Source organism: Amblyomma mixtum, chromosome 2, assembly GCF_055824585.1.
Source record: "Amblyomma mixtum isolate Tamu chromosome 2, ASM5582458v1, whole genome shotgun sequence".
In the NCBI taxonomy this organism is placed as follows: domain Eukaryota; kingdom Metazoa; phylum Arthropoda; class Arachnida; order Ixodida; family Ixodidae; genus Amblyomma; species Amblyomma mixtum.
Genome location: NC_143013.1, coordinates 313,428,567 through 313,443,522, shown reverse-complemented (window position 1 = coordinate 313,443,522; position 14,956 = coordinate 313,428,567). Strand labels below are relative to the sequence as shown.

Here is a 14,956-nt window from a genome sequence, read left to right as displayed (position 1 = left end):
ACCTCTTTTTATTTTGTGTGTGTTTGTGGGAGGCGGGTTAAACATAGGGCATAATTCCAGGGCCTATAACCATTCGCTCCAGAGCCGTCCGCAGCGTTTTTTCTTTGTTTTGTTTTTTGCCTAGAACGGGACCATCGCTAGCACTTGTGCCTCTCGCTCTGTCGCAGACGAAGTCGTTGGTCCTAGCCGAGGAACCTTCGAGTGGACTGCAGCCCGAAGAGAGAGGGGGAAAAGAAGAGGCACGACGCTTTCAGCTCTTTGGCTTCCTGTTCCTGTTCGCAAAGCCCGCCATTCCCATCGCCCTCGCTCGCGTGTGCGCGACCCGGAGACGGTGATCCGGCTGCCGACATGCACACACCACACCACACGCTTGCACTGTTTCCCCGGCCTCGCACCAGCGGTGGCCCCCCTTCGAATGCGCCCGCTGCGACCTCTGCGGAGCCCCTGCTCGTTTCGTTCGCTCCTTTCCTGGTGAAGGGAGAGAGAGGGACTCCTTTCGACTGTTGCCAGACTGCTGTTTGTATGACAACGACTTTTTCTCGCTCTCTCTCTCGTTCACGCACACGAGCGCATGCTCCTTCTCCGCTGCCCCCTTTTTAAAAGGCTGTTTCTCGTTCCGTGTACAGGCCATGACGTGCGTCATCTGTTCTTCTCCGCCAATTCTTGTTTATTCGTCGGAGAAGTATATACGTGCTGTCACGGGTCCTCTCTTTCTTCACGCACTGCTAGAACATTGAGCACTCAAATGGGCTGTTGTTACTTAGTTACCTTCGTGATGACTCCACAGAACTCCAAAAGCAAATGGCATAGATTAATTGTTCTTTCTGGTAAACACATTCTCTTTTGCATTTGTAGGATCTATTATTTCGTCGAGAATGTAGTGTAAAATACATTTTTAAACATGCACTGCTGGAGCAATCTCAGTATGGTTTGTTTCTTTCTTATGTGCTGCTTGCTGTACCTATCTTGTTTTAGAACTCCCTTCGAGTACTTTTGCTCGTTGATCATACCAAACACTTGACTTCCTGCTGTAACTCCTGTCACCTACTGTACACAGGCATGAAAATGATTTTTACTAGATTCTCATTGCAACGAAGATCATCGGGAAACAGAGCAATAAGATATTTTTCACACCTCACCATACTTGTTCAGGTGTTTTGAGCATTACCAGTCACTGACTACCATGTTTCTTCAGAGTGCAAGAAATAACAAAAATGATAATGCAAAAGATTGGCCTGACAAAATTGATTACATGGAGGGTTGGTAACATTATAGGCAATAGTAAACAAAGAGGGGAAATGCTGTTCTTGATAGCATTAAGCAACCTTGAATGAAGCAGTTCTTATTTGTGAAGTCCTGGCGATGATACTGGCTCGTTAAGCCAAAGGGACTAATATCACTACCAACAGACAACCAGGTAGCCTTTACTTAATGCTACTCTGATGACAGCCCTCATGCAGCCTGTTTGGGTGTTTAATGTTTCACAAGGTCACTATCGATTGGCCTGCAGTTCTCCCTAGTAAAAGGTGCCATCATAAGCACCTAGCAAGAGGGTGGCAGGCGAACAAGTTATGTTGTGTGTTGGCAATGTTGTTGGCTATCCACGTGTTTCTCTAAATGTGCTCAGCAACTTTGGCTGCGCTACCAGTGATTGATACAGACATGCTCTGTCGCTCTTGATGTGTGTATATCTCTCCCTGCCTGTCCTAACTCACACGCGATCACACCTCACCCATCTCTTTTTCTCTCTCCATCAGTCTCTCTCTTGACACTTCCCCTGGATGTCTTGCCTCCCCGCTGCCCGTTTTTGTCTGCCACAAAATCGCAATGTGGAGGAGAATGAAAACACAGTGCTGTGCGCTCAGTCTTTTCTGAAAGCCCCATCATGTTCTTGTGTGTGTGTGTGTGTGTGTGTGTGAGCGTGTGTGTGCATATGTGGCACCATTGTTGCGGGTCTTTAACTGTGATGCTGCGCCAATCCCATGAAAGCGCTGTGCGTCATTGCATTGTTGTTGTTTACCTTTTTTTTATAATTCTTTGTCTTCAAGTGTGCATGTACATGTGCACATTTTATTGTGTATAAATGGCATAAAACATTGATTACATAAGAGGCTAACACTCGGTTTCACTCTCTTAGGAATGCGCAGGAAATATTAGAAATAAGGCCTGCACGAGCAAAAAATAGCAGACGGAAGTCAGGGCTATTTTGCAGCTAGCCACATCATCTTGTCACTGTCACTAAGCATTGTGTGCAAGCACACTTGCTGTAGTGTCCATTTCAGTTACTTTAATTGTGTTACTTTCTTGCCCACTGGAGGAAGACAATTTATTCTTTTTTTGTTTTTCAAGTTGTTGTATGCAATTAATGTTGGAGGGCTCTACTTTTCTTTCAAGGCAAGTTCAAACTTCCACAATTCTAAAACATGCATTGCAGCTTATTTCACCTCAATAGATGCACTTCCTGTGCAATGCTTCAACATAAATGTTGCCCTGACAAGTAGCTGCTTTAAGAGTGTGTGGCAGTGTCTGTATTGATTAAATAATGCATTTTTTTTTTGGCTATCATCCCTTTAAAATTTCTACTGTCATCTCGCAAATAAGTAAATTCAAACTGAGACTTGAAAGAATGAAACTTGGCAGGAAGGAATGAGCTATGCTGTATGCTTACTGTGGAGATTTATTCACCACCACATGATAAAAAGCTGCAACTATGCAGTGGTTATGGTATGTTCAGCTGGCCATTCTTCTTTAGTGCAGCATATAATAAGTTTAAGCCATTTATTGCCATTAAATTTCATTCTTGCATAGGACTTGTGTGTTTTTGTCCTTTGTTCCTCAGTCAGTATCTTTGCTCTTCATAATGCCCTATTTTTCAAGCTGTTCATGGCATCTTCACTGCTGAAGAAAATAATCCTAAGCAGAGTTGCTGATCTATTTTTACTCACTGCTCATGTAGGGTCGCAAAAAAAAAAAGCGCTTATAGCAGTACTTCTTTCTTTAGTAGCTCAACTCTGATTGGTGTCTTTATAGAGAAGCATAGTCTCACATGTTTCAGAGTATCTATACCATTTTACACGGGTACTTATCATTTGTCACATCTGCTTAAGAGGCACATGACTTTGTTGCTGTCTCTCTCCATAAATTCTTTTTATACTTTTGGACAACTTTTTTTGACATTGAGTTGCACAAGTAGCCATTGTGCATATTTATTAACTGACCAAGATTGCATACCCGCTTCAAGTCACTGTCTTTTTGACTTGCGTCTTCCTTTTCCTGTTGCTCCAAGCACACAAGCATACCAAAAACTTTGAGGAAACCTTGATATGCTTGTAGAACCTTGTGCATATAGCTTGTCACGAGTGAAACGAAAGTTGTGTTCCTGAGAACGACAAAACACTGCTTCTACCAGTAGCATGTAAACAATGAAAAAAACAAAAAAGCAATACAACACAGTTGTCTTTGCATGCCCTTTACCCCATTTATTATGAAAACTTGACCTCAACATTTTCACAAGAAATTCCTTGTTGATGCTTATGGCTTAACTTTCAACTTCAGATTTTATTTTTCTCCAGTCTAGTAACCTTGTGCTACACATGACAGTCTTGCAGGGGTTTTTGCAATGATCTTATGGTCATGACTCTTTTCCTCTTCATGACCATTATCATTTCTTTCAAATCTCCTGACTACATGATGCTTTAAAGACATGATAACAAAGAACCACCTAATAATAGATGCACCATCCAAATATTCAGTGAGATAAAAAATTTATGACTAAAACATTGCTAGTGTGTGTCTCTTATATGAATTTTCTGCCCTCTCCAACAGTGGTAATCAAAGTATAACAATATATGTAATGTACTGTGACTTCTCATTACACTGCAGTTTTCAAAAGCAGAATTCTTGTATCATGCAGCTGTTATCATTTTGTTTTGTCTCCTGAATGGTTTCAGAACCTTCAAATGCATGCACATTAAGTATGATGTTCCGCAACCTTTTTCTTTAAGACACATGCATTAGTCAAGCTGTACAGATTTGTTCTTTCACCTTACTTACTAGTTGCAGTACCATTCTTGTTGCTTGTTATATATCTAAAGTAAAAAATTTCATCAATTATTGTTGCTGCAAAACAATGGCAGAAAAATCTGTCATGTCTCACATGATCATCCTAATGCAATTCCTTGACAGTTCATTGCCATCAGTATGGGACATATTGATTATCTGCCTGGAAAATAACGGTTTAAATAATTATATTCTGAAATGATGCTATTTATTTCTGCAAAAGCAACTTTTCTTTGAGTATCCACTGCTGTCTAAAACAAGGGACTCCACGGTATTAAATTATCAGAAGAAAAAGTGGATAAGGCATTAGCTTGGCAATGAATGGTTGCCGTGTGTTGCTGCAGCTTTTATAGCTTGATTTTTGAGTTGCCCAGACTTGATTTCAATTTCTCTTAGGAGGAAGATCGCTGCACTGTTTTGCTTGCCCTCTGTACCTTAACCCACTCATTTTATGAGCACGTTCCTGAGAGGCATTGTGGTAGGTTTAATCAGAAATTTTTCTTGAAAGCATGTAGAATGCATGACCGATAGGCATCCACTTGGGTAACCATGCATTCAAGGCTGTTTAGTGATTAAAATGATTTCCTATTCTTAATTCTATGCTAGAGCAAGAATTTATTTTTATCAGACTTAAAGTGAATTAAAAGGAAGTTGAAAAATGCTGAATAATGACTAAACATAAACTTGTCCATTTGGGAAAGTCTTGATTCTGTGTGTTATATGCAGGATATTTTAGGGATAGTTTGTTTGTGGCTGCCCTATAGCAGGCTACATATATATATCAGTTGCTGCATGTCAGTCACAGGTGTCTCCTTCCCCTCCTCACTTCTGCACATGCAACCATCAAGTTTCCAGAGGAAGTCAGTGGGTTTTGTTATTTTCTCATGCAACTCTGACTAAACGCTTACTGCAATTCTTGTGCACAGTAAATATGTATGCTATGAAAAAACACATGTCTTCCAGTACGTAGACAAATGTAGTTCTATGACTGAAAGGAAGTAATCAAGTTGGCATCAACTTTGTCAATATGTTTTTATTGATTTTGTATTGTTTTCTTCAAAAAGCAATATCTCTCCTCAGGCTTTTGCCACAAGAGAGGGAGGGCAGCTGATAAGCTGAGCCTTATGCTCTAGTCAAGATTGCTCTATGATGACGCTTTATTGGAAAGCTGTCATTTTGTTATTGGGGTCATGTTAGATAATGTTTCTTTTCTGTCATGCCATATAAGAGGACAGCATTTAATTCAAGTCATTTTTATATCTGAATATAAGACACTATCTTACGCTTCCACTGATAGTTTGTGACATTGTGTAACTATAAAGGGACACTGAGGACAGCTTCGTCCAATTATTGTTCTCAGTGAAAATTGGTTCTCTGGCTCGTTCTGGCTATGTTGACATTTGTCCAACAGCAAAAGATGAATTTATCTCTGAGAAAATTGGATTCAGAAACCTTGTTGTCAGTCGATTGGTTGCCACCATTATACAGTATACAGTGTGTACTGTGTATACAGTGTACAGAATACAGTGTACATTATACAGTATACAGTGCATACAGTGTATACCAAGTATACATTGTAGTGCAGCATCTGGGATCCATGCCCAAAAATCGGCGTCAATGCGCACATTTTACTTGCGAAATCTGCTGGCAACAGCGACACTTGTATTTCATTTTTTTTCTCTTCTAGCTTATAGAAAGCTCAATTTAGGTGAGAGCGATCACTTTGTCATTAGAATGGGCCACCCTATCGATCCAGGTCAGCTTCTGTATCTCCTCAGTGTCCCTTCAAATGTATGCCTCGCATAAGCATTATGCTATGATCTTCCCGCAGGATTTTCGTATGACTGCATTTTGTTTCACTTGCCTTGAACTGCTTTCATTATTGATTTTCTCTCATGCTTTTATACTCCACACTAGAACTGCCATTAATGGGTATGGATTTATGGATCTAGAAGGCTGACTTAAGTGTTATATCTCTAATGTTTATTTTTTTTATCCGAGCTTGCAAGTTATTGTAGGAATTGCTTTACATTGCAGTAATGAGTACATCTCTGCTCATAAATTACTTGCCACTTGTTCTATTGCAACAATAATTTTACGCAAGTTTCTCTTATGGATTTATTTCTTTATACTTCACTGATGAATGAAATGAAAGACTTAAAACAGTAGGAAATTTCAGCAGGTTATACATTACTGAACATCTGTTTCAAGCTTTCTGTCAGCACAAAACAGTGCTATGCTGTGAAAAAGTGAACTGTCATTGACACTGATATTTCAAGTGTTACAGACGTGGATGCAGCATATCTTCATTGTATATCAGGACAAACAATAAATGTGCAGCAGTTTCTGTTGTTAAAGAGGATGCACAATACTATTTTATCACAGGAGCTTAGGAAGTATGTAAAATGAATAGCAGCAGCAGACATGTCAAAGCCAACAAATGCTTGTTGATATCATTTGTTGGCCTGTGATAGGTCAAAAGTTTTATTTCCAGGGTATTTGGCCGTTTGAACGAAATGACAGTTGTGATTCAAGATTAGGTCTTTGGAATAGATTGCGGTATTTTTCATCAACAGCCGTCAAGGTTATCTTGCTGGTGTTATTCCCAGAGACTTCTGTCTCTCTATCTCTTAAGTTAAACACTCATCTGGCAGAAAATTGTGCTCATTGTCACTCAGATCACACCTCATTTTCAACACCAGGATTTTGACTAAAACAGCTTTTGTTTTCTTCCTTTTCATCCTTCCTGTGCACCAATTATAAACAGGATATTGGACTGGACTGCAGTACAGTGTCCATGCAAATTTGCAGAGGCAGCAAAACTACATTTTAAAAATGCTTATGACACTAGCCGGACATGTTTTGCTTTGCAAAAAGTGCCCTCGTAGGAAACTGAGCTGCAGCTCGTGAAAGGCAGTGTGCTTACACACACACATCTGGGCTCTCGCTTGCTCTGCTGACCTGCAGCAAGTTGAAAGCAGAAGAAAGAGCTGCAGGTGCTCCAAGTGACCTCTCTCTTAAAAGTATACATGCACTCTATGCAGACGCCATTAGCTTAGCGATTTCCTTGTATTCTGTCTTTTCCCAACTCTCTTCATTGCATTTGGTGTAGTCTACCGACGGTAATGTAAATATTAGTCGGCAAAACGTCGTGTTTCCCTCGCTATACGCATTTTGAGGAGGAATGCGATTAGGCGTTGACTGCAGCAGCAGTAACCGCCGACTGCCCCTCCTTCGATCTGCACAGTACTTTCTCCCACACAAAGACATACAAAATAAATAGTGCAGCCTAATTGTGCAAATACATTACTCTATTGCTTCTTCACTTAAATTAGTCAATTAAGTAGCATTTCATCCTCACATTTGGTACATAGATGCCCCATTTGATCAACAGCTCAGTTATTTTCAATTGTTATTCAGTGTTCATACAATATCCTCAAGCATTCAAAGTTTTGAACGATATCGCGCAGTCCTGGCGTGGTAAGGAATAAAGAACCGAGATGGCAAAAAAAAGAGCATACATACAACGATATTTTTGTATCACCGACTCCTGGGGCACCTTGTTCGGACGTTGGCACGCAAACCGGCAACCCCCTCTTCACCGGTAGTGGACACTAGCGTCTGGGGAAGACTGCCCCGCATGTAGACCTCAGTTGACAGTTTGTCACCAGAAGACGCGTCTGTAGGAGTTTGCGCTGTGCGTGATGAATTCTGTGCACTGCGTGTCTCCTTTGGTCTTCCCTATTGAATGCAGCTGGAATGTTGGAAACTGCTCCACAATGAACTGGATTTTTAGAGAAGAGCACTTTGAAGTGCACGGTTTTTGTGCCTGTCATGTTCCTCTTGCTTATTCTAAATAAGGTTCCACTCACTAATTGCATTTGTTGCTCTTTTCTTTCTACTTTGTATTCTCTTTTTCTTTCCTTGCATCAGGCTTTACTTATTCCCAGATCAGCGGTTAGCATGCTGCTATGTGGTTTCACACTTCTGACGGTGCACCCTTGACACCCTGTTTTCGGCTGTCACAGCCTTCAGGACATACTTGTAAGCAAGCCAGTGCATGAAGCTGTGCATCCTTTACTGTCCCCAAATCAGAGTAAGGAAATAATGCATTATGAATTCTTTCACCTGAATATTCAGTCTCTTTGTTGTCTGCGAATGAGTTAGTAAATATCTGGAAGTCATACCACATACACCACAATTAAAGAAGATAAAGACACCAGAGTTCTCACTGCACATTTGTTTTCTTTGGCGCTTTTAGATGAGAAACATGGAAGTGCAACGTTTCACTAAACTCCAGCTCAGGCCTTCTTGGGATGCACAGGTCATATGCGTCTAAAGAACCTAGTTGGGCATGATCAGCATGGCAGAGGCCAAAAATTGCCTACAACGTGAAAGCATCATGACTGGCATATTGATATCATAGGGTGGCCACAGCTTCACTGATAATGTAACAAATGAGATGAATGTGACTGAATTCAGCATATGAGTAATAGTAGTCAGGGCATTTGGAGTGGTTTGCTTTCATCTATATTTTTAAGGAACTCAAGACTGGCGGCCCATATGACAGAGCACCAGATATCAATGATTGAGGAGGACATTAGGTCATCTGAGAGCTGCAAAAATGGTCCGAGAGACGTTCATAATATTAGAACCTTGCATGAAAGGAAACTGGCAGGCACGTGATAGTAGCATCTGTGCATGTACAGGCCTCGTTTTCACACCGAAGCTTACTTAAAAGGCTCTTTAAACGTGCTTCAGAGGACCAAAATTCCCCACTCTCACGGTTATTCACTGCTGACTCTTATGAGCAACCATTCTTTAGTTTCTTGAAGAAATTAAATGAAAACAATCCTATATAAATGGCCTGACTTCCATAATGTACTTGCCCAATGTGACTATGTTATTCTCATTCATTACTAAATAAAATGGGCTTAAGTTTGCTGGGTGCTTTTTGAACCACCCAATAGGCATCTTAGTTTATTCAACAGTTCTTTAGCCATTGTGCATGCCTTATTTCATATTTTCATCTTGTTTAGCTCACTTATTGATTTCACTGGTTGATCACACCGCTGGCTTGAAAACTTTACAAGGGCAATATGACGCATATATATTTATAGGAGCGCGTCCTTCAAAGAGTAATAACTTTTCCTACTCTACACGAAAGAGAAACGAATAACTCACAAAGCTGCCACAACTTGTTTCTAGATTTAGATTTTTGATCATGCGGGACTTATCTAACCGCAGCTGTTTAAATGGAGATTGTGTCGTACACATGCATAAGCAAGTTAGCAAGTACATTTGATCATTCAGTCATTTGTTTTGACACATCAATGAATTTTGAGAATGTGGCCCCTGTTACAAAAATTCAGTTGGATGCCAATTACTGCACTGCATTTTTCAAACAAAGGTTCATAGGCACTAGAATGGATCCTAAGGCTTGTCACCGAAGCCATCAGTGACGCTATTTTAACAGTTAGGGCTGGTCATTCTCCTAGTGTGTTGTCATTTGGTTTATAAAAAATTGTCACTTTTTTATTCTTACGTTAAGATGCCAGGCCTTGAAGCAATGAAATTTAAGGCACTCTGACCAGTAGAAGTGAGATGTTTATTTAGAATGAAAAAAAAAAAAATCAGCCTAATTATTACCTGCCATAAAAATATTGACTTTTTTATTTCATGCATCTTTCTGTGACTTGATTTTTCAAGAAGTGCTTGATTGAAGCTGCTATCGCTTTACCGAACAGTGACTATCGAACTGAGCAATACCTGACAGAACAATAAGATGATGAAAAAAATAGAAAAAAAGTCGGACACACTCTTCTCTATTTATTCACCTGCAAGAACACAATCGGAAAAAAAAAGAGAATGTTTCAACATCATAGTGTATGCACATATATTATACATTATATACCAACAAGTAATAATGATGAAAAGAAAGCCTATTTACCAAAGCACATGCATCTTACAAGGAAGTGTATGTGATGTATAGGTCGCCATGTTCTCTTTTGTATAATGACACATTGTTATATGATTTTTACTGTTGTTTCAATACGTGTGGAGTCAGCGCTGTTTCTCTATTTGTGCATGATGTCACTGTACGAATCCTACGTATGTCTTGGACATGGGACATGTGCACAACACGCCGTCTCTTTATGCGCCACAACACATTTCATGCACACACATAAAAAGAAATAAACTCTTATAAAAATGGTAAAACAAGGAGAAACGAAACAGAGAAAAATTGCGATATATTTGAGTGATGGCGGCATACAATTCTTTCACCGTATGTCTGTACATAATAATGTGTGTGTATGTAAAACGATCTATGTTTCACGTCTGGAGTAATTCCATAATATCTGCCTTATATTGTGCTATATATTTAAGAGATGAGAAACACATACAGACAAACCCTCGACAAACACACGAAGAAGACACATAAGCAGCAACAAACTTCCACTCCGCCACATGACGCAGAGTGTCTGCACCCTGCGGCAAAGCTCTGCGGAGTGGGGCTCCTGAAAGCAATATGATGTTACATTACCGCATGTACATATATTTATATATATTATTATTATTATTACCAACAACTCTATATATATATAAATATATATATATTAGAACCGTGACTGTCATGTGCCATGTGTGTGCGTTTTAATAATAATAATTATTGCGATCATTGTTGTGTGACTCATGTCAAAGGGGAATTGGGAGCGATAGACATTTTATTTCTCTCCTATCTTTGCTTTCTTTCTCATCTTTGGGAAAGAAGAAGCAGACAAGACATGCACACACACACACATGCACACACACACACGTGCCCTCACATGCACACAAGACAGTCGTCGTGTACTGCAGACGCTGCCGCCGCTCTTGGGCTATAACCTTCCCCTCTCTGTGACAAAATCAAGACTTACATTTCAAGATGTATCTGTTTTGTTTCCTTTGTTTTTCACAGAGTGCAGCTGAAATGGCAGCTTTCAAACTATGGCAATATACATAATATATACATACCTATACATACTATAAATATATATATATACATATATATTAAAAAAACGACATTCATATAGGCCTGCACTTGAATATGCACTGTAATCGTGTAAAAGTCTCTCTCTCTCGCTCTCTATCTCTAGTTGTACTCGCAGGCTATCTATAGCGTGTGCGACGGAGGGAAAACAACAAACCGGTACTTCCACACTTAATTTTTTTGTTTCCTTACTGCATTCGCCATACACAAAGGCATGTGCAACAAAGTGGCACTATCAATGCACAGGCCCCACCACTGCTGAGTACGGAGTGACCGTAGCTTGTTAAACCTTTCCCAGGCATCCGCTTCTTCCTGCCATTTGACCTTGAGTGCAACATTAATGTGTCTCTCTCAAACCTTCCCCCCTAACACAGGAAACGAACAATTGTTTCTTTGAAGAAAACTGCACGAAAGAGTGTAAAAAGCCTGACAGTGTCTTTTCAGTGCAGCACTGCTTGCTTTTTCTTCTTTTTAGCAGTGCTCTCTCTCTCAAGGGATGTTTATTTGTGCAATAGGCTGTTTTTGCTGACACATCAGTTAAACGGGACGTCATTGGTATGTTAAAAACGAGCAGAGAAAGGATGACAATGGTTTGTCACTGCAAGATTGGAGACAGTCAGGTGGCAAAAGAACGTTTTTTTTTCCCCGTTTTCTTGTCGGTCAGGTGCTTCCATCTTGTGCAATAAGAGATGTTGCATAACGAGAAACTCAGGTACTCTGTTTTTCTCGCATGTCGCTAGAGTGTATCGCTTTGTGATTGTACACCTTTGCCCGAGAACCGTAGATTTTAGGACTGTACGCCAGGAAATGTATACCCTCCTCGCACTGAGGTCAAATTTCCATTGAAATGTTTGCATTCAAAAGTTGAAGCATTCAACATTATTTTACTTTCCTAGATGCTTTCTAGTCCTTCTGAAACTTCTTCCAGTACCTACCTGTCTTTATGTATTAGCTCAAACCTTGCCCTGTTCAAGTCTCCACAAGCTTAACTGTTACCCAAGATTAACAGTTATTTTCTATTATCCTACCCCATTGACCCAATCATGCTGGATAATTTGTTTTTAGTCCTCAAGAGCTGCATGTGTGCACGTTTACCTCACATCTGCATTTTTTCGCCACAGGATATGGCGCTGTTGCCGTGGTTTTCCTGTTGCAAATGTCTCGCCTTCTCGCTTCTCATCCAATCTCTTTGAAGGAGGTCTTTTGATGACACTTTTTTCCTACATCAAACAACGAATTTCATTTTCATATTCTCTCCGAAAAACGAAACGTTTTGCCACCATGGGTCACTAGTGTACCACTGGGATGAGAGCCCCTCTCGTGCACCTAGGTCTCGAAGCACCATGGCTAGCCCGGAAAGCCATCTCCTTTACCCAGAAACTGCATCAGACCCATGATGCCCTAAGCGGGCAATACCGTGGGCACTTTTCATGTACATATATTCCAGTTTGCAAAGGAGCGCCGCGAGGTATCTGCTTCTTATCAAGCATGAGCAAAGTCATTGTGCTGAAGGAAATGTGCTTATTTGGCTCAGTCTTTTCATTTTGGACTTATCAAAGTCACAGCAGAGACAGGACCTAACAACATGAGCTTCATTGCAAGTTTGAGATAGCCTGCTATGTGTGCGTCAGTGCTAAGCAGTAGCTGTCGCATCACACATTGGTTGATAGCTTCCACTTGTCAAGAGCTACATGCAACAACTGAAACACATCTCGCTCCATTCATAAATTTTACGGGCTAATAGGGAACACAGACATCCAACACAGCTTGCTCATAAATCCCAATTATATTCAATATGGAGGCTAGTGACATGTCAATACTTATCTGTAGTAGCAGTGCTGCGCTTAATCACATTAAATCCTTTTCATTTCATGCTTTTCTTCCACAGCTTAAACTTTGCATACTTAAAACATGAGGAAGTATGTTCACTAAAGTTTACATGCGACAAGGGCTTGCCTTTCTGTTTCTGTGGATGCATTGCTCTCGGCGAGCGGCAAGCGACACTTTTTGAGATGGTCGTGGTGCATGTTAGAGAGAATTCCTAAAGGTGGAGATCACAAGTTTTTATGCGCGATTTTAAACAGCTATAATTAAAAGGTTGCTGATAACAATTCCACTGAACTATTGTTCTCAGTAAAAACTGATTCTTACACTCTTTCCAGGTATGTTGACATTTATGTGGCAACCAAAGGCTTATTGCAGAGAAAATTGGATTTAAAAATCTTCCCACCAGTTCATTCAAACTCGTGATGTCCTTATTGAAGATAACGGATTTCCGCTGTCTTGAAGTGAATAGCGGTCTCATATAGCCTCTGGGTTGCGCGACCAAAAATCTGTGCCCACGCAAGCATTTTACTTGCTAAATAAATTGGTGGCGGCAATGCCTGTATTTCATTTATTGGTCTTCTCTAGCTGATAAAGGCTCCGTTTCTGATGAGAGCGGTCTGTGATTAGAACGCAGTAATATATCGATGCAGGCGGACTTCCAGTTTGTCCCTCAGAGCCCCTTCAGATATACTGGCACTAGGCACTCGCTATACAACCAACTGCTTCTATGCTCACAGAATGTGTGTCAGAAGAAGAATGCTTAAGATAAAGAATCCTGAGAGATGAGCTCATGTTCTGCATGAGTACATTTATTTTTTCCTGAAAAAATAGTAAAGGAAAGAAAAGTTGAAAAGTTCGCATTGCATTGCTTGCTTTGGTAGAAACATTACTCTTCTGTTCAACATACATGTGCTGCCATATCAACATATGTATGTTAATTGTTGTGTATAAAAAGTAACGGCAAAAATGTGAAACATAACACGAATTGTTGAATGGTATTTTCTCTAGTGTGTATGGTACGTCGCACAAATGAAAATAAAAGAAATAAAAACTCCAGGGCACTGAGAACATTGAACCTGGAACTTCTAACTAGACTGCACATGAAGTGAATACAAAAATTGTACTGAATGCAACCGTCGGCAAGTAATTCAGCCCACGAGTGGTGGACAAAAGAAAAAAAAAACCTCACTGTTCTTGCTATTACCCTAGATGTAGTTGTTCTTGAAAATAAAGCAGTGCAAAAAGAAACAACACAAAAAAGCAACCAAAGCTGGTGCGGAAAGAGAGAGGGGGGCGAGAGTTTCGAGACTAATAAGATATATAAATATATACATATATTTTACGAAAGTGTGAATGGTCGACACGCTTTTTGGAGAGCAAGAGAAAAAAAAAAAATCACCAAAAACTTGTTTGTTATACCGCTGATGTTCTTGATGTGCGTGTCTCGAAAATTGTGCTGTGTGTATGTATGTGTGTGTGTGCGTCTGCGTGACAGGCGAGACATAAAAAAAAAAGTCAGCCGCTCTCTATATATGTTATGACAAAAAGTGCAAATGCGCGCCTGTTTTTTTTTATCTGACCCCACCCTTGCATTTTCGGGTTTGTCATGCGCTCCTCTTTGCATCAACCTTGATCAAATGAGTTCGCTTTGTCGACAATAAAAACTTACTTCTTGGTTCCGACCACGGCATCATGTCCTCCTTTATTTTCGGGGAATCTGACCGATGTCCAAAGCTATCCACACACTGGTGTCCACATGCACTTCCAGTGGGTATCCAGCAGACTTCAATCTGCTGACCCGAAAGACACGGGTTTGATCCCGGCCGCGGTGGTCAAATTTCGATGGAGGAGACTAAAGGCCCATGTACTGTGCGTTGTTAGAGCAACGTACGTTGACGAACCCCAGGTGGTCGAAATTTCTGGAGTCCTTCACTATGGCATCCCTTCTAGCATGAGTCGCTTTGGGACATTAAACCCCCATAAACCATCAATAAATTGCTGCACAACATGCATGCTCAATCCAAACATATTGAAAATACT

At 40.4% G+C, this 14,956-nt stretch overlaps 1 protein-coding gene and 1 pseudogene across 5 annotated transcripts in view; both read left to right on the top strand.

Moving 5' to 3' along the window:
- Rbp6 (RNA-binding protein 6) overlaps positions 1-14,598 on the top strand; it is a 526,892-nt gene extending 512,294 nt beyond the window's left edge. For all 5 annotated transcript variants that reach the window (XM_089575092.1, XM_089575089.1, XM_089575090.1 and 2 more), the window contains one exon: positions 168-14,598. The gene's annotated coding sequence lies outside the window, so the exon portion shown is untranslated. The remainder of the gene's footprint in view (positions 1-167) is intronic.
- Positions 1,253-14,598, top strand: LOC149365017 (uncharacterized; annotated as a pseudogene).
- Positions 14,599-14,956: the final 358 nt, after the last annotated feature.